General features: G+C 32.7%; 1 protein-coding gene across 7 annotated transcripts in view; it reads right to left on the bottom strand.

Moving 5' to 3' along the window:
- Positions 1-21,285, bottom strand: part of LOC118183348 (uncharacterized) — a 384,570-nt gene that overhangs the window by 91,201 nt on the left and 272,084 nt on the right. For 6 of the 7 annotated variants that reach the window (XM_085817694.1, XM_085817695.1, XM_085817692.1 and 3 more), the window contains one exon: positions 14,491-14,555. The exons of the other annotated variant lie outside the window; for it this stretch is intronic. The gene's annotated coding sequence lies outside the window, so the exon portion shown is untranslated. The remainder of the gene's footprint in view (positions 1-14,490; positions 14,556-21,285) is intronic. 7 annotated transcript variants of the gene reach the window in all.

Genomic DNA, 21,285 nt, shown 5'->3' on the forward strand with positions numbered 1-21,285 from the left:
ACGACATCGGTTGCACACCGAACACTACGCTAATTATGTAAGCTGATGACACAGCGATCCTTGCACAAAATGCACTCACTCAACACATTCAAAACCATATACAAGCACTTAGAAAACCTGGCTTAAACAACACTAAATCCAAATAAACGTTGATAAAACCACTGGAGTAATGTTTACGAGGAAGCAAAACATCAACAAGCATCTTCAATTTTATGGAAATACACTCTGCCCTGGGCTAAGCAGGTCACTTATCTTGGGGTGACCTCACAAATCCCCTCACATGGTCCCCACACATACATGCTTTTACAAAGCGCATGCTCTTCCCCCACTTCCAGAATTTATATCTGTACATCTTTGTCATTTCGTTGACGCGTATTATCAATATGACCAAAGGAGAGACAAAAATTAAACAACTAAAACACTAATTTGAAAAAAAAAAAAAAAAAAAAAAAAAAAAAAAAAAAGTTAAAAAAATGGAAAAGAATTAAATTTCTCAAAAGAACTCACATCTGTATAATCAGAGAAAAAATGTAAGTTTATAGATACACAAATTTTAATGCTAAAAAAATGTTTTGCCATTTTCCCTGTCAACAGTTATTTTCTAAATTTTCCTGCTAAATGCTTCTTGAAATAATCTAGACCTAGCCTTAAAAAATTTTAATTGGCATCATCGTTGTCATTACAAAAAGCCAAAAGACATGTAAAACTGCCAATTTTCAATTTGATGCAGCTCGATATGGCATAATAACGCTTAAATTCATCTTTCGAATTATATAATCGCAGTTACTTAACTAAAACATTTCAAAGCATAATAAGTATTCTACTCAATGTTTTATACTTTTATTTTTTTTAATATTATACCTAATAAATATAATACATTTAATTAATATAATTTATAATATATCAAAAATAAATACTTTTACTTTTTTTAATATTATACCTAATAAATATATTTATAATACATTTATATAATATAATTTGTAATATATCAAAAATAATTTTAATAAACATTTCTACCATTATTATAATAAATTATTTTACTGAAGGCCTATATGACGAGCCTCAGTGCAGAATAATCGTTTGCTTAACCCTCCCCCTTTAACTAGATGGTAATAAAATAAAGGAAAGTGGGGAGCGGGATAATTACTATACACAGGCCGAGTTCGACGATTGAACTTTTAATAATGCCTGCAGTTAAAAAAAAATTCTAAGATTTCATCAAAAGCATTACCCACAAATTTCAAGTAAAATGTTCTCACATGATGGCAGAAATTTCACTTGGGGAGGGGAGAAAAAGAAAGAAATACTAATTTTTAAGGGGCGTTTACAAGTGGAAAATAACCACTCAATGTCATGAGCATATACAATCACCATTTTACGTTAATTATATTTTATACATAAATGCCAAGCTACACAAACGAAAAATCTTGGGAAAAAAACGAAGCACTTAAATAAATAAATAAATAAATAAAAATAGCTGCCTACCATCGATTTTCAAACTACAGCAGCAGCTTTGAAATAATACGTAAATAAAACTTAAGTAATAACAGTCTTAAGGTGAGGCTTGAATATATAATAATAGACTCGAACCGAACACTTTTTTTTTCCAGGGGGGGGACGGAGGGGTTCTTTCGAAAGTGAGTAGTTCATCACTGGAACAGATTGTCATGTGAAATAGTTGAAAGAGCTGTTACGGCAGAAAGTTTCAAAAAAATGCATGAAGAGGAACGATTTCCGGGGGAAAATGATTAGATGGTTACCGTCCCCCCCGCCCAAAGTTTTTGATGAGAGATTCTAGTTTCTTGACATTTCTGCTACAACCAAATACATTATTTCGTACAAGGATTTCACGCTTTTCGAAGATCTACTCTTCTGGCGTAATTAAAATTCATAATATTTCATGCAAATTCAGCTCAGGATATTTCACGATATTTTATAAATTTATAGTTAAGTTTTTTGCCAACCGCAATTTCTCAGTGGGCAGATAATCAAGCAAAAAGTGCCTACTGTAAATTGGAGGGACACGTAAGGTCCCCCTCCCCCACTCTTAAACACTCTCGCAAATCTGCTTTTATTTTCTGCAAAATAAAGGAAATCATTTGAACATATATATATATATATATATATATATATATATATTTTTAAATCAAACAAGCGTATAACGAGAACTACGTTTGATTTAAAATCTCGATATTTATTCATGCCTAGAACACGGTGTATGCTGTATAAGGTATTTCTCCCGCCTTCCTAGCGTGCCTTCGTGGTGTAGTGGGTATATGCACGCTGAGCCGGTATTCCAGAGGTCCGCGGTTCGATTCCCGGCGAAGGCGTTTGCTCATTTTTCATCTCTTCGGCTTTTCCAATTAACCTAATGTCTCTACAGCTGGCTTTTTACATCGATTGTAGACGCTTAATGATTAAAAATTTGAAAATTTATAACGAACAAAGAAAGATAACACTACATTCTTTCACAATTACAAAATATTCGCGAGTGAAAAAATAACCAAACTGCATCTTTACAATTACACAAAGAGCTCCTCTTAGTTTGGCGTATATTTTGAATAAGACCCTATCCATTTTGAGGGCGATCAGACATAGTGGTCCCATAGACACAGGCCTGTTCTTCAGTTGCAAACTGCACATGAAGAAGACAACTATTCAAAGTCGCTTCGATTCTATGCCTTGCCTTACAGCAGCAGTTATTGTTGTTCTCATAGCAGCCATATTTGGAATTGATTGAAGTACATTTTGTTGTCCAAAGTACCCGAAATTTTAATGAATTCATCTCTGTGTTATAAAAAATCCGTAAAGCAATTAATTTTACTTGTGTAATCCCTTATCCTGGTCGCTATAGCAATTTTAAAAGCTAGCAGTGTGTTAGTAATTTTCAGACTAATTTCCTTGCAGCGACTTTTGTACTTTTCGCTTATTCCAGTTGCGATCATCTTGTATGTTCATAAACGTAGTTGTGATCATCTTATGCACACAATGCTTACGTGATGAAATAAAGCACTAACTACACATTACGCTAGCTACACATTAGGCTTTTTTGCTTCATTGTAAAAGAATAGTTCTGTGCTAAACCATGGAAACGAATAAGTTTTAGCCTTTATTTATACGGCTTTAAAATCGCGATAATTTACCTCATTTTCTTTTCTAGGAATATCTCATTCAAACAAAATAATTAATAATAATAATAATAATAATAAAATAAAAAAAGTGATGGCTTTCATATTTTCTATTACGTTTAAAGAAGCGTCCCCCCTTTACAAATGCATGCACGCTTCAAGAGCGTTTCAGTTAACGTGCTTTTGGGCTAAAAATATTTGAAAACAGCATATCTTTAGAATTTCCGACAGACAGTCCTGCGAGCTGGAGATAAAAATATTTTATTCCGTACAGTGTGTTGCCGCTGCTCGCTTTGAAATTGTCGAGTTTCTTAATCAAAAATTCGTTAAATTGAAAAAAAAAAAAAAAAAAAAAAAAAAAAGACAGATAATAAAGCAAATTCGAAATTAAAGATTAGGGCTTCCAGGTGCCCATATTCAGCTGGAGGATTATATTATTCAAAATTCAAAAAACAACGATACAATACACGATTTTTTATAATGCGAGAAATATACATACATACATGCAAATTCTTCATCATTAACTTACTTTAAATATAAATACACGGCGATAATATTTGGCAGCAACAATCTGAAAAGTGATACAGCTGTTTATATAATAATCATTAAAAATAATAATAAAAGAAAAGGGGGGAAGAAACAGACAGCAGTTTAGCGTTCCTGAGAAATGTCAGCAAAATAGTTTAATTCTCGAGAGTAAAAATTAAAACCATACGGGTAGTAGGAAGGGGAGGGAATAAAAAAACATGTGACAGAACCTCTTTCTTGTGTTTCATTCCGGCAGAATGCTCAATTTTCATGATAAATTTTACTCATATGAATAATGCACGGGCAAAAGCATTACAGAAAGAATTATACACACCACATATTATCTGTTTCATTACTTACATACACACCACATATATGCTCCTCCCCAGCAAAAAAAAAAAAAAAAAAAAAAAAAAAAGCCCACGCCTATAAAATTGTTTAAAAAATTACATTTTGATAAAAACATGTAATTCTAAACTGTATTTGGAACAAGATGCAAGAAAATGATCATGTAGTTGGAAAGTTTCTAGCAATGACTAACTGAATTGAAATACTAAAGAAAAAATGTGATGCCTGAAATGGCAAAGAAGCAGAAGAGCAGGAAAGTACTCAGAAAAAGGAAGTCCCTTAGATAAAATAAAAATTTGAAATCACGAAGAAAGAAAAGGAAAAAATAACGTAAGTGGCAGGGAAAGAAATTGAAATTAAATCACTTCGATGAGCAACAGAACATTCATCGAAGGACACGTTTCATTACACATCCAATTTCTGCCACGGCAACTTCCAGGACAACCTGACAGCAACTGTTTAACAAAATCTGTGATTTAAACAAAGCGCTAAGATGGCCAATACTGAAACAAGCTGATCTTCACAAGCTGAGCTTCAAGCTAACTACCTTAACGAAGCATGTTATTTCAGGTGCAGAGATGTATGCACAGGTATCATTACAAGATTTAATAAAAATGCTTTTGCACCACACACTTCTTATTTTATTACCGACTTTCAAGCTTGCAACAATACCCATCACAAGAATTGTCAAAATTTCTATTCTCGATTCGAAGACAACGCAAATCGAGTAATTTATCACACCAAATAACGCGCCACAATGATTAAAGTGTTAAAATGAGAAAGGGAAAAAGAACTTCAGCTTCACTGGACGTTAAAATTTTAAGTTGTGAAGAAGAAATTCTCCAGTACCCGTATCGAGAGACGGACCATTCTACTTCTACTGAAGCCTCGTTTTTACTCATTACCGCAGCTCGGTTTCTGAGAAAGTTCCATTAAGCGATCATTTTTTCGAGATACATGAAAGAACAACGTCTATGATGAAAAGCTACATGATCTTCCAGCACCTACGGAAAAGGCCTGCAGCTGCCTTCGATTGATCTGTAATTCAGGGACTTTGAATGCAAGCAAACAGGATTTCGAGATCTACTATGTAAAGGATGCAACGAATACAGAAATCTAAACATAATAAAAGAAAACTCAGGGCATTTGCATACTTTTGCCATGTTTAATAGTTTAAGAATAACATATTTTTTATAATCTTCGATTCCTCCCTCCCCCCTGGACGAATTTATCCAGCGTACGAAAATATACATAAAGTGATGGATAATTCAAAAAATTAATCAAAGAATTATTATAATAAATATTACTGATAAAATCTACTTCCCCCCCCCGGAAGAAAACTTGTCAAGTACTTTCTTCCTTATTACCTTGTGCCTTCATGGTGTACTTGGAGTGTAATTGGAAGCACTTCTGGCTAGCAATCGGGAGGTCCGAAGTTCGAATCCCGTCCAGGACATTGCATGTTTTTCATGTTTTCTGCTTTGACAAATATAATAAATAACTCTACTAAGATATTCTTAGAGAATTTCTGTTACTAAGCTTTCAATGCATTGCTAATTGCAATTAATCGAATACGTATATCTCCTTTATGCATCCGTTTTTCTATACAAAATACTATTATCTAAACCCTTTAAAACAAATTAATAATTTTTAGAACTTGCTTTAATTTTAAATAGAGTGAATCACCGTGCAAAGTCAATTGGTTATTTTAAACCAGGAGGTGTGAAAAATGTGCAATGTTCTCTCCGCGATTAGCACGTGGACTTCTCGAATATGCGTCGAGTGTGCTATCGTTATAGCACGAAGACACGCTGGAAGAAGGGAGAAAATACTTTATATACTCCCCATTTAAAAGGCGACAGGGGATTAAGCCACCCCACAAAAAAATAATTTTTGCGATATTAGAAAAGTCCTTCACGAAGTCTTTCCAAAATTGCCGGACTGTTACGTTATGTTACGCTACTCCGTATATACCAACCTTCGCCACGGCGAGCGTTGCATGTGGCATTGCATTTCTGTATTTATTCGATTATAAGCCAATACTAATTGTAAACCGATCCGAAGAAATCCTAAACGGAAATAAAAATTAATCATACTAACCACATTAATGATGTTAATTCTAAGCCAGTAGGCCCATCAGCGGCCGAGCGGTAAAGTCGCTGAACACTGGTAGTTCGGTCTGAGGTTCCAATCCCGCGAACGGGCTGGCTGCGTGGGCGTTTTCGTGGTTTTCTCCATGTGTAAAGTGTATACGAGCCAGTTTCCATTAGAAAGTCCTCCACGAAGGCATCCCTCCCTTAAGGGCAGATAGCCCTTGAGTTCTTTGCCGTAATATAATAAACCAAATCAAACCAATCTAAGCCAGTAGATACTTTTTTAAAAAATAAAAATTCTTTAAATTAAAAAAAAAAAAAAAACACCTTGAAATTTGGTAAGTATGGCAGTTGGTTGTCAAAGTGCTGTTATTCAGCAAATTATTAAGTTTTTATCTATTAAACTTAATAAATCTCTTCTTAACAAAATAATCAATTTAAGAGCAAGAAACACACTTCTTAAATCTCTTTTATTTTCAGTAACCATACCTAAATGATATAAGATAAATTTAATAAAGAAGAAGCTTTATAGTAACTATTAAATGATGCATCTAACATCGTATTACATAACCGATACAGCATCATTTGATTTCTGATAGTTTTGTTGAAGATGAGATTTTGGAATAAATATAGAATCGTTTTCATATTATATAATTTGAATTCTTTTGATTCAAAAGAATGTATATTTTTACTTTTCTAAAATAAAGGAGTAGATTCATTCGGTTTTGTTGAAGCAGGAGTAAAAAATGTGCAATGCCCTCGCCGAAACTCGACCTAGGCCTCTATGCGCCGAGTGTGCTACCATTATACAACGAAGGCATGCTGAAAGGAGGAAGAAAATTCTTTATTCCCGGAGTATTTTAAACAAATTAATTTCAGATGATACAATTGCATTTGTGTAACTGCAATATGTTAGTAGTAGCACTAAAATTATCAACTAAAATACACGCATCACATAAATTAAAACTCCGATCACTTTTTTCCCATTTTAAGTCTTAATGAAATTTTCTTTCGAAAGATGTACAAATGGTACCTTATTGCATTTAATTTATATAATAAATACTCACATACTTTATGAGATTATCCTCCATAAATTAGCATCGTAAAGAACTGTATAGAATACTTTGCTGGCAGATTCTAATCAACTATAAGTGAACAAAATCTAACACAAGCAACTGACGCAGAAAAGATTGATTTCACTTGCACGAAATATAGTAACTGATCGATACACTTCCTGGCATCAAAGGAAATCATTGGTCGAAGTTTTCAATGTGTCGCCATCATTTTCTAATAAAGAGTCAAATAAAAACTTGCCTTGATGGGAAGAAATGAAAGTTTGAGAAGTTCTTTTTAAAACCCGTTTAAACACGTAATTAATGTTAGCTAGCTACCTGTATACGCTATAATTCTTTTTAAGCACTGATATTCGGTAAAATAAACTATATCGTTTGTGGGCTGTCAAAACAAAACAGCGAGGTGTCCGAAAGAAAAAAACAAGAAAAATCATGGCGGTTTTGTCGAAAGAAGATTTGTTGTTTTACGATTTCTCGCAAATAAACAGCTGCACTAATAAAATGGAAATCGTCTGCATGCAGCTCCAAAGAAATGCATTTCCTAAAATAGACTGCTGGTACCTTTAACAAAATCTGATTTACTCGCTCCATTAGTAGATAAAAAGGAAGATTTTCTAAGAACATAACAGTAATGAATGGAATGCCATCCTTTTAGTTTTTTTAGTTTAAATGGTTTAACTCTTTAATTATAAGACGACTTTGCATACTTAAAATGGTTTTATAATCTGAGAGAAATGCACTTAAGCCGACCTCACATATATGAGCGTGTTCTCTTGTAGGTATTCTACATGGGAGATAATTAAAATGGGTTTTTAACTGGGCAACTTTAAAGAGGAAATAATAGTTTTAATACAGATCTATATGATTCTTACTTAGGAAAAAAAAAAAAAAAATTCTGAATCTGCACCAATAAAGAACAATAATATGAAAAAAATCTGAAAGCTTTCAGATTTTTCGCTCAAAGGGACTTTTTTTTTATGTTTTATGTGCTACCTTTATATATTAAATATCATGTTTTTCGCACTTAAACCACATAAAACTCAATTCAACAGCAGTATCACAAAATAGTATATAAAAAAAGCGTATCTTTTGAATTTCCGATACACAGACACGCGCGCTGGAGATAAGCCCCCCGTAGAGTGTTGCCATCGCTCGCTTAGAAATTGTTGAGTTTATTAATCAAAAATTCGTTAAAGTTTTACAAAATATGAAACAGATTATAAAACAAATTCGAAATTCAAAATTCGGGCTTCCAAGTGCCTATATTCCGTTTATTCAAAATTAGATGGCAAAATTAGTATGATTTTTTCGGTTGTAGAGTCATTAGGTTAATTGGAAGCAGAAAAGATGAAAAATATGCAACCGCCTTCGCCGGGAATCGAACCACGGAACTCTGGAATACCGGCCCAGCGTGCTACCGTTACACCATGAAGGCACGCTAGGGAAGTGGGAGAAATACCTTATACGGTTAAAGCCGAAAACATCGCGGACGAAAACGTGGCGCAGAAAACAACGCAAGGCGAAAACGTCGTGATACAAAACGTTGTGGGAGAAAATAAAGCAAAGAGAAAACATCGCAGTTCTAAAACATCGTGGTACAAAATATCGTCGTCGAAAATAAAGCGGTTTAAAAACTTCGCAAATTAAAAACATCGTCGTCGAAAATATTGAGGTAAAAAATAAACTACCTACAAATTATTCGCATGACGATAACATCGCAGACTTTTTAAGGCTTTGATAATTGCAAATGGATATGCGCAAAATGATTTGAGTGCGCAAGATGGAAAGAAGGATAGTTTTCACATTAATATTTTTTTTATAATTGAATACATTAAAAAAAAAAAAAAAAAAAAAAAAAAAAAAAAACAAGAATTTTAAACAAAACAAGAAGTAATTTTTATTATATGAGTATCACATTAACAAAAGCAAAGAAAGTTATCTCATAATTAACTTAGCAATTTTTTACTTATCGTTCTTTTTTCGTTCTTTTTTAGATAATACTTTTCATGAAAAATTACCAGTAAAACTTTTTTAAAATATTTTATTAATGAATTTTGTTAGTTAAATATGTCAGTTTTAAATTCTATTAATTAATTTTCTACACTTAAGTTTCCATTTTATATTTTCAGCAAAATGCAATGAACACATTATTATCTTTACAGACAACAAATACATCTCTCGTTCAGTCTTGTTTTTGAACCATTAATTAAGATGATAGCCATGTCCAGGAAAGACACTGACGTAATTTTTTAACATTATCCTTCAAGGATAAATTTCGTATTTCTCGAACTCCCCACACTTAAGGGTTTATTTGATTTGATAAAAAGAAGTTATTACGTTATATGCACCCGTTTAATTTTTTAACAGCCATTTTAATAAAGTTCAATGAATAAAAAAGGAATATATGAAATATAAATATTTTAACAGAATTTTTTTATTACATTCTGTTGTTACACAACAATCAAATCAGTATATCTTTATGCTTTGCTAAAGGAAACTGCAGTTGCCATTCATCACGAAATTTACGGCATCTTTTATTCCAATCTTTTATCAGAAAAATATTTTTAGGAATATTTGTGTCTCAACGTGGTGTAAATTTAATTTACACTGGAAACAGTGCCACAGCATATTGTTACGAATTTCGTACACACATGATTTTAGTGCAGTTATATGTGAAATTGTTGTATTTTTCTGTATAATGTAATATGAGAAAATCTAGAGGAATGATGATGATCTGCCGGAAAAGTAACATACACGGGCAATTCTATTTAACATTGAGTAAATAACTATCTCGCTAATTTGACGAGATATCGCCAAGTTGGCAACGGTTTTGGCGATTAATTTTTACCAGTCACTAAATCTGGCAAAAAAATTGCCAAACTTAGCAACATTTGGGTGCGGTCCCTGTATCACCGTAATAAGTATTGTAATTTAATAACTGTAATTGATTTCATAACTGTAATTGATTGATAATTTAATAACTGTAATTGATTTCAACTGTAACTGTGCCCGAACCTCATAGGCCTTTGAGTAATTTCGAATTCTCGGCGGCCGGTGAAAACTATATAGGATCGGAGGGAGCATCTGCTATCAGTTGCTCTTGGTTGTTAGTTCAGCGTGACTTCGGAGTACTGGGATACCTCCGCGTCAGCTTCGCTCTTTAGATGCGGTTTGCACTGCGTTGTGTTTAACGTTCTTAGTAGTTTGACGTGTACTCTGGTACTGTGACGAATTGGATGACTATTTTGTGGAAAGTTACAGAACTGCGAAGTGTTACTTTTAGTGTAATAAATTCAAACAAGCTGTCATGAATTCTATATACGTTCAATCTATTATGAACCGTACGCACGCAATAGTCTTTCTTAATCTCCACTTCCGCATTGGTATTCTCAACAGTTCGCTTTAAAATCATGATTTTGTGTTCTATATCTTTAATTTCTGGAGGGACTAAACTCTTGAAATGGAACAGTTAAATGAAACTGTTAAGAAAACTGTTAGCCGTTAAAATTAAACTTCGATAAAATTAAACAGTATTAAAAACTTATAATTTTTTTTTATATTTAAAACTTTATTAGTATAAAAAATTCTTAAATTTTAAATTAGAGATTACTGAAGTTGTTCAACTGCAATATGATGTTCTCGGATTGCAATTTAATATTTTTATTCATTCTGCTTTTTTTTTTTTTTTTTTTTTTTTTTTTTTTTTTCCCTTCTCCTCTGTGCTTCTTTCGAAGAATTAACTTGTCCATAGAAAAATCACAATCGCGGCGCCCTCACTTACAAACTTACCTATAACCTTTTCCTTTGATTTATAAAGAAAATTTTAAGATAAAATAAATTACAGTATCACATGCATATAATAATAGCACTGCATACTATTATAATTTCATAATAACCATGGCATGGGTTTCATTCAAAATAACGGTCCATATAAAAAAAAAAACCCGCTGATATTAACTCTGATTATTTAATGGTTTTAACAAGTATTTTTTCCATACTGTCGCACATTTGGATAGGAAGTAAGTGTACGAACATACATAAAAGCGCAGGTTACAATTCATTTCGCAGAAGAAAGAAAAAGAAAGCGTTCGATTAGAACGAGAAATAATTGTCACACGTCAACATTTTAAATAAAAAATAGTTCTTTTCGTATAAATTTAATAAATAAAAAACAAGTATGGCTTTTAACACAGCAGCAATATTTCAAGTGCGTTTGATAATAGCTAGGGTATTTAAGGTTCTAGGAGATATTCACTGCTGCTCATATGAACGCCAAGCTTCATGAAAAGCCCATGTAACAAGATGCCGAGAAACGACCCAACGATCGATCAACTCACCAAGCCTCAGCCTAAACATTGCATGAAAAGTGAAAATTAAAAGAATATAAACAACACCTCGTTTCCCGAGGAGATGGACTGCTGTACAGTTTCCATTATTATCTCATACTTATCATGTAAACAGATTTACAGCATTTTTCTTTTACAAAGTCTTACGAAACGCTCTCTTCTTAAGCATACTGTAGAGTCATTAGGATTTTCTGAAGTACGAGACATGAAAAATAAACAATGCCCGCGCCGGGACTCGAACCTGGACCTCTCGAATACGCGCTGAGTGTGCTAACGTTACACCAGGCATGCAGAAAGGAGGGAGGAAATACCTTATAATAACATGTTCATTAGCTATCCACCTTCCTCTAATTACTCAAGAGTTTTCGCTTACAACCCCCCCCCCAAAAAAAAAATTAGAGAAGGAAAACAGGTATCATTAAAATTCAAAGAAAACTGTGGCGGTCTTCTCTACAGGAAAGCAGTATTTTTAGAACATACATAAATATCCGTAATGAATGTTACTTCTCTTAAGCTACCATTTCCACAGGAGATTAATGGTGTTTTAAGCTGTCGTTAGTCATATCAGCGAGGTTTCAAGATGTTTTATTAACTTAAAGACTGACTGAATACAACCAAATACCGAAATGAGCTTACAAATTATGCAATAAGTATAATTACAGTGCTCTCTGAAGAAAACCATAAATATACAATTAATCTGCAGACTCAAAAATCAAATTTGAGTTTGAAATTCAAATTGAGCGGCGATCAGTGAGAAGGAGATTCATTACGCTATAATTTCGACTTCACATGTTTATTAGTTCCGTTTCCTCCCCAGCAGTGATACGTGAAGTGTTTATCGTAAACATTTTACAAGTTTTTGTTATGACAAATAATTATAAATATTTATTCATAATTTTTAATTAATTTACAAATATTATTACTTTATTACTAGATATTTTCTTTTAAGACATACCTACCTTTCCCCAAAGAACAACTATACGTAGGTATGTTACAATATTCAGTTATATGAGAGTGGGCCATGGGATTTGGTAAACAATATCCTACAACACCGGTTCTCAAACTATGGGTATATTACAATATTTTTAGTGGAAAAAATTTAACAGAAAGAAATTAAATGATTGTTCAAATTAGGTATAAAATTTCGTCCCTTTTAACATTTTGTTTTAATCTTTATTATTCAGAAACAGATAATATTTTTTAAGTTTTTGACTTTTATGGGTCTAGTTTTAATGCTGAAATGACGACAAGAAAATTGAATAAATTTCACAACATTCATCATTTTTTTAAACCTTGCAATACCTAAAATGTCAAAAAGACAGAAGGCATATATCTTTTTAAAAGTATCTTGTCAATGCTGGCCCTGTGACTCAGGTGTCTTCTTTGCTTTTTTTGTACAACTATATTATTTGCTTAATATATGTATTATTACTCACTATTTACCACAATTGTTATATACATATACTCGTAGTATACTTATTTATATTTTATTGTAATGTAAAAGTTTCATTTACAGTTTTCATAATTAAATAATATAAATTTAAAGGGTTTTATTCGTTGATTATATACACTCCATTTAGGATGCATTGATTTTTAGTGGCGAATGCTTTTATGGTGATATATATATCTATATATTTGTTTCATATTTATGTGGTACAAAATTTGAAAAGTTTGAGAACCCCTGTCCTACAAAATTATATTTCTTATACAATTCAAGCAAACTTATGCCTATCACAATTACCCTAATCCCTTAAGAACACGTACAATTACTCAGCGTGTTTCCATATTGGGCAGTTACAATTCTCACCGAACTATGCCTTTGCTCATTCGTACGTATACCAGTGCAAACTATAAAGTACCCTCAAAAACCTACTAAAAGCAAGTACCTGATGCACAATTAAATATATGCACCAAAGGTTAAATGTCAGCTGAAAATAAATGCTAGTTTCAGATGATAGTGAAAGCACCTGAAACTAGAAAACGTAATAGCTAACGTTTATGTACCACTGTAAATTATCACGTCTAAAGGATGTTGCAAAATCACGTTAAAGCGAGACTTTAGGAAAATCAATATAATTGGCGTAGATTTTACCTTACCTACAGTTAAATCTAAGCCAATTATCTCTGGGTTTTTAAGAGTCAGTGTTACACTGCGCATTTCATTGTTTCCGAGATTAAGACGTACTTTTCCCGAAGCTCTATGACAAACAAGCTGTGACGATGATTTCGGTTCTCATAGATTAAATTCCGCTTATCTGATAGAGATAGTTACATAATACTTGCTATCGTATTAAATGAATCTGGAAGTAACTAAAAGGAGAATAAAAAATACCGATACATTTCTAAACATTTCAAAAAATGGCTAAATAAAATAATTGCAAAAAAATTTTTTAAATGGATACTTTGCAAAATATCGAATAAAAGTTGCTTAAGATATCTCTAAAAATCACGATTTCAAATTATTTAAGAGGAAACATACCTTTAACAGAAAAGAATGAGACAGGATCAGTCTTAAATGGGGAGAACCCCAAGTGAAAACTTACAAGTAAAGTACTTGATTATAAATGAATACATACAAAAATGGATAGTAAAAGATAACAAAAGTCACTATTACGCGATGGAAGTCACGTAATCTATACTAGATGCCACTCTAGTCGCTACTCTCGTTAATCGATAATACTCTTCTCATTTGATTTCATCGGTCTAGGATCTCACGTTTTCTTTTACACAGATGTTTATAAAGTTGCCGTGCAAATATCTGAAAGTTAATCATTTTGATGGTCACAAGCTAGAAACACACTGTAAACATAACAATGTTTTATCTCTAAAGTTCACGAATCTCACGTTCATTGTGACAAACAAATGTCGTGACGCGAAAAATGACCAATGTTTGGGGGATTCCGATCAATATGACCAACTTTTTTTTTATCTATTACTATATAAATTAAAAAAATATGTATATTGCTTGACTTACCAATGCTGCCGATCTATCTATATTATTTCTTTTAACAGCGTCATATGAAATGTATCCAATAAAATCTGAAAGATAAATGTAAGCTTACATAAATACTGAATATTCATCAGAAGCTTTCACATAATGATATATTAATAATAAAATAATTAGTACAAAAATTTATCATTAATATAAGTTTTGTTTAATCTTATAAAAATCAAACTGAAAATGCATTCTTGTAGAGTCATTAGGTTATTCTGAAGCAGGAGACGAGAAAAACATGCAATACCCTCGCAGGGACTCTAATCTGGACCTTTCGAATATGCGCCAATGCTACCGTTACACCACGAAGGCATGCTGGAAGGGAGGAGAAAATACATTCCCTTTTAAAGGACGACCAGTATTAGGCTATTTTGATGCCGGAGACGTGAAAAATAAGCAATGGCTTCGGCGGGACTCGAACATGGACCTCTCGAATAAGCGCCGAGTATGCTTTCAATTGCACCACGAAGGCATGCGGAAAGAATGGAAAAAATACCTTACATTCTTTGTGATGATGATAGCGAAGAATGCAGCTTGTACATTGTCAGATCCAGAAATGGCTGAACCCACTGACATATGAGCTGCGTTTAGGGCCCATTATTATACAATTAAAACAACGATAAATTTTGAAAACTCTTCAGCTTGTATCAATTTACCATATTTCAAGATCCATTATTTAACACACGTATGATTGTTACATTCTAGTATATTAACTGGCACATCAAATTTGGGCAAGGCATTACTCGAACGTATGTACAACACAAATTATATACAGTTAGCAAGATTCAGAAAATGGCGCTGGATGGAAATTTAAAGCCGTTACTTGTTGCAAATTTGAAGCTTTTTCCTTCCTCGGCAATACCCTTTCTGATAATACAGTAACTTCTTACCTTTTAAAGTCTCCTTGTTAGTTAATATTTAGATCAGATTAATGGGTTTCCCTCCAGAACTGAATTACAGGAATTAATCCTCTTTTTTACAGATAAGCATATGCTACTTTTGTCCGTACGTCAATTTTCCATAGAAAATGCTTTATTTTTCCAACAATTTCTTTCCACATTTCCTGGTTAGCACACTACTTGGAAGACATGCTTTGTTTATTCTTCATTCCTTTATCTCATGCCTCTAGTAAGCTATCATTGCAACTTCCCTTCCCTTTATGTTTTTAAATGAAATACTACATTACAAAGATATATAAAGATATATATTAATATGGTTTGTTCCTTCTTCTCTAACATAACTAAAGGAGTTCTTGATATTACCAATAAGTGGGTAAATATTATTCCACAGATGCCATGAAATAAGTTTTATCTGGCTGCACGCGCAAGATAAGTAACATTAATTTGTTTTCACGTGATAGAATACAAGAATACACAGCATAAAAGATAAAGATTGCAATGTTTGCAACCAAACAGCTTACGTATCTAGCATTCAACCTGAACACAAACTTCCGTCGCACACTCTGCAAGCCAGTTTTCCAACTGATTGAAAAATACCTCACCTACTTCCGAGGGCTTTCATGGATTGCTTATGCACTAAAGTCGACCCCAAGGTTATCTGAAGAACACAGCTTTACACTAGCCAAATAGTCCAGCAGGGTCAGCTATATTTTCGGCCCCTATTTCGATGAAGTTTTAGTGCCTCACATTTTATGTTCAACGAACACTTGTTAATCAAGACACAATAACACGCCGAACAAATATTAATTCAGAAGTCAAACAACAAAAATCAGCGTTATATTCACAAAATTTTCACAGGACTAGTTTCGATGGTTTTACCGAACCATCATCTTCAGCTGCAAAACCGCAAATCAGAAGTCAAACAACAAAAATCAGCGTTATATTCACAAAATTTTCACAGGACTAGTTTCGATGGTTTTACCGAACCATCATCTTCAGCTGCAAAACCGCCGCTGATTTTTGTTGTTTGACTTCTGAATTAGTACTTGTTAATCAGTCAATATTCCGCGTAGTTTTGCACAACGTAATTAAAACCAAGACATTATGTTTTGTCACACATGCACGTTATGTGTTCATAAAATAATTTCCTGACTTGTAATTATTCGCCAATAATAATATATCTAACTAATGCCTCCATGGATCAGTCTGATATACGATCTGAATGCATAATCAGAATTATGCAATTTTAGTGAATTTTTCACCTTAAAATAAAAATTCTCTTTCTAATTATTCTCTAGATTCGCTGTTCCCAAAGTACTACGAATTTATGCGCCTAACATATCTAAACATTAACATTCTTTGCTGTCCAAATATTAAAAATTATCCACAACTTTCAGTATGATTAAGTTTAATTAAAAAACAACAAGTACGTTTACACTTATACATAAACCTACATGTGTTTACATATGAATTACTAATTATACATTATATTCCCATAAACAATATTATTTACATCCAAATAGTATTTGACCCTCTCTACGAGAACTAATAAATTTAGAGTTCTTTTTTTTATGGATCCATAAATTAATATCTTTTATTTTTGAAATGTTATCTACTTTACATAGATGTACATGTAATCACCATAAATTTTCCTAATATAAACCTATGTTTGTCTACACATCAATTACTAATTATACATTAGATTCCCATAAACAATCGCATTTGCATCCAAATACTGTTTGACCAATCTACGAGAACTAATAAATTCAGAATTTTCTTTATGCATATATCACTTAATCCAAAAATGAATTTCTTTTATTTTTGGATTGTGATCTATTTTACACAGATGTATACTGCGGGGTGGGGTGGGGTGGGGTAGAAAGTCAGTTATGTCTCCTGTTCTACTGGGCCGATTGACGAAATTCAAATTACTTTTTCCATGTATCGAAAGCGCGACTTAGGATATATATTAGATTAATATATAGCAATTGTTCTAACAAGTATTTTGACACAGAATCGAACTTTTTCGGAAATAATATACCAATCTTTTTCCTTATTTCGATTCTACGACTTAAATTATGTTTAGATATAAAATTGTGTAATTTTTGCTGAGAAATTTACGCAGAAATTTAAAATATTGTCTTGGCGAATTTTTTTCCAGTTTGCGCCAAAAATAATTCATTTGGTGATCTTTATTTATAGCAAACTATTTTCCTTTGAATTTTTTCTTTGTGCACGTGCCGGAAACAAGTGTGTTTCCGGCACGTGAACCGTTCTTTGTGCACGTTCATACTTTCAAATAATTTTAAAAAAATGAATACACCACATTTTCGTTATTATCGCTTATCGTAAATATGCCAAATTTCAAAGCGCGCCGAAATGTAAATTCACGTATATCTTAGGAAATTTTGAATAAAAAACTCTAATTTTTTGCAGCTATGCTTAGCGAAACATCTACTTTAAGGTGACTGAAAAAATTTTATAGTTTATAATTCAAAATATTTTTCGAAAACTTTATAAAAATTATTTAAAAATACAAATTAAAAAATTAATCACAAAAAAAATTGGCGAATTTTATTTGAAATGGAAATCTAATTTTCGAATATCAAAAGAAGAATCAAGTAAGTTTAACACTGAGGAGCTAAAATTTTGAGAGCTAATTTTTTAAAAACTACTCGTGCTATTTTTACAAAACGTGGCAGTTTGGCATAATTTGAATTTCGTCACACTGTCCCCCCCTTTTCTTTTGCAAATCACCATAACTTTTCCTGATATAAGCCTATGTTTCTTTACATATGAATTACTAATTATAAGTTACATTCCCAAAAACAATTGCATTTGCATCCAAATAGTGTCTGACCCAATCTAGGCGAACAAATAAATTTAGAGGTCTTTTTTTGCATATATCACTTAATTCATAAATGTTTTTTTTTTTTTTTTTTTTTTTAATTTATTTATTTATTTTTTTTTATTTTTATTTTTATTTATTTATTTATTTTTATTTTTATTTTTATTTATTTATTTATTTATTTTTGAAATGGGATCTATTTTACACAGATGTACATGTAATCACCATATAAAGCTTCCCGATAAAGCTATTGTTGCGTGCGTACGGATTCGTTACTAAATGAATGCACAAGTCCGATGAAAAATGAACAAAAATTTATTATTATCACAACAAAAATGCTTAAATTTTCTCAAATTATCACGCAGTATTACAATATCTCACAGTAGTTTTCTTTTAACTACTCAAATGTCCAATAGAACGTAATTCAAAACAGCTAAAGAACGCTAATCCGCGAATTCGCTACAATCAACAACAGTAGTTTTCTAAACAACAACAAACTAAGCAACTACTACGAACTGAGATGTTTTCCTCCTTTTATAACATTTTAAAATCACGCGCTAGAATTTTCCAGTACTTTCTCGAAATGAAAAAGAGTTATTTATTTATTTAATGCACGCGCTCTTGTATTTTCAATTTTCCGGCTTAGCTTCCTTTTAATATTCGTCACGCGCTGCACTGCGCGAGAAATAAAACCATTTAATTTATAATTAAACTAACATTAGCTTTTTAAATACCAAATTCGTAACACTATGTTTTTTTACATATGAATAACTAATTATATATTACATTCCCATACACAATCGCATCTGCATTCAAATAGTGTTTGGCCCAACCTACGAGAACTAATAAATTTAAAGTTCTTTTCATGCATATATCACTTAATCCATAAATGAATTTTATTTTTTAAATGTGATCATAGATGTACATGTGATCACCATAAATCTTCCTGATACATGCTATTTAGTAATTTATTAACTCAGAGAACAGGATGACTATAATGAGAAGAATGAGTTAAAGTCTTACAAAAGCATGGAAGGTAAGTAAACTGGTGTTACCATCATTCAATGAATTTGATAATTAAGTAATTTTTATACGAATTTTTACATAATGATTTTTTCCGCTTCCTTACCTCTTCCTTCGCTTATTTATTTTTTTTTTTTTTTAAATCTCATGAATATATATCTTTCTAACCCATTTCTTCCGTTTAATACGGAGGCCCACCAACGGCTGAGCGGCAAAGTCGCTGAACACTGGGAATTCGGTTCGGGGTTTGAATCCCGACGAACGGGCTAGCTGCTTCCGTGGTTTTCTCCATGCGCAAGGTGTATAAGAGCCAGTTTTCCTTAGAAAGTCCTTCACGATGTCAGTATCTTGTTCTTTTTAAATTATATGATAAAAATTACTTTTCTCCTTTTAGTTTATTAATTATTGTATGTCTATTAATTATTTATTTATACTTATTTATATATTTTTTCAATCAAAATCGAGATCACAAACTTTCTACGAAAGTACAGATCTGAGAATTAAAGTCAGTTTATTAGTGGACTTCTCTCCAAACTACAAAAACGTCAGATATAACATATACCTTAAAGTACACGTTATGGATTCCCATCATTATCCCTCGGAAACCTCGACTATGCATCTGATGAACACTGGGAACGTTCCATCACAAAAATTAAAAGACGCTTCATAGAGAAATGGAATCCACATATGTTGGCTGACTACAGCTGGTCACTCAAAAGGGAGGTTCCTGTAGCCGAGACGAAAATCTATTTTTGATATGTATATGTATTTAAATAAAATTTCCACTTTCAGTGAACAAACAAAATTTTATTGGGCAGCGTTAAGTCATCAACATGTGTGGCCAAACCTGCTCGAATGAGTCCGCCAGTGTTTATTGACCTCCAGAGGACCTTACCGAACCGCTTTGGGGGGGGGGCCTCGCTTTAACCGATATGAAACATTACACATCCATTGCAGAATGCTAAAGCTGTGGGGAATTGACCATTTAACGCGGAAGGCTTCCCAAGCGAAACCAGATCGTATTTACGTTACGCACTGGAAAAAAATCACAAAACACACAACCGAAACACACCGTGCCGCTGGAAATTGAATTTAAAAAAACGGAAATTACTGAACCTGTAAAGTCAACTTGAAATTTAACTCATAACAATTCTTTTATTTCGAAACAAGATTATTTGGGAAGTTAATCTAAGAAGTTTTAAGTTTTTAAGAAAACCGCGAAGACCTTCTGAGGCTAAACGATAGGCGTTACGGGCAGAGACTTATATAAGTCAATAAATAATTAAGCTATGGGAGTCGTAAATTTTATTATAATTCTAGTCACCAGAACAATAAAAGAAATCCTTTTAAGATATACTTCCTTGATGATATACTTGAGTGTAAAAACACTTGTGAATAAGAAATTGGAAAAATTGAAAAAGCCGCGATTACAGAAATGTCACCGAAAACTAATGGATCAATTCAACTCAACATCTGCCATATAAATATTACGGCTTTTGATGCAAAGTATCTATTTTCTACGCTCAAGTAAATAAATTCAACTAGAAACTGTAACAGCCTATTATCTGCTTTTACCTACATAAAATCTGCTTTTCCTACAATACAATTTATAATGTCTCCCAACCCAGATAATGTTTAGTGACGTTGACTGCCGTACCGACATGCGGCATGCGACGGAGGACGTGGGCACCACCCCTCTACCAATACGGTTAATCGCTATAGCGCCACGTCCACCTTTATCTATTGCCTAGATACATGATACATAAGAACATACGGTGGCTACAGATAGACTGTGAAGAAGATACATATATATTCAGATGACTAAATACATTTTACGTAGGAACATGGGGTGCATGAGATGTATAAGAAGACATTCACAAGAACATATCTAAGGTGACACACATTGGGTGACGTACACATACTTATGAATATAAGATATATAGGTGCAGAATAAGTTACATGTTACAGGATGTTGCAAGATATATGATACAAGATGCTGTGGAT

This window comes from Stegodyphus dumicola, chromosome 5 (genome assembly GCF_044657685.1).
Source record: "Stegodyphus dumicola isolate Sdum_Otavi_A_Nest chromosome 5, ASM4465768v1".
NCBI lineage: Eukaryota > Metazoa > Arthropoda > Arachnida > Araneae > Eresidae > Stegodyphus > Stegodyphus dumicola.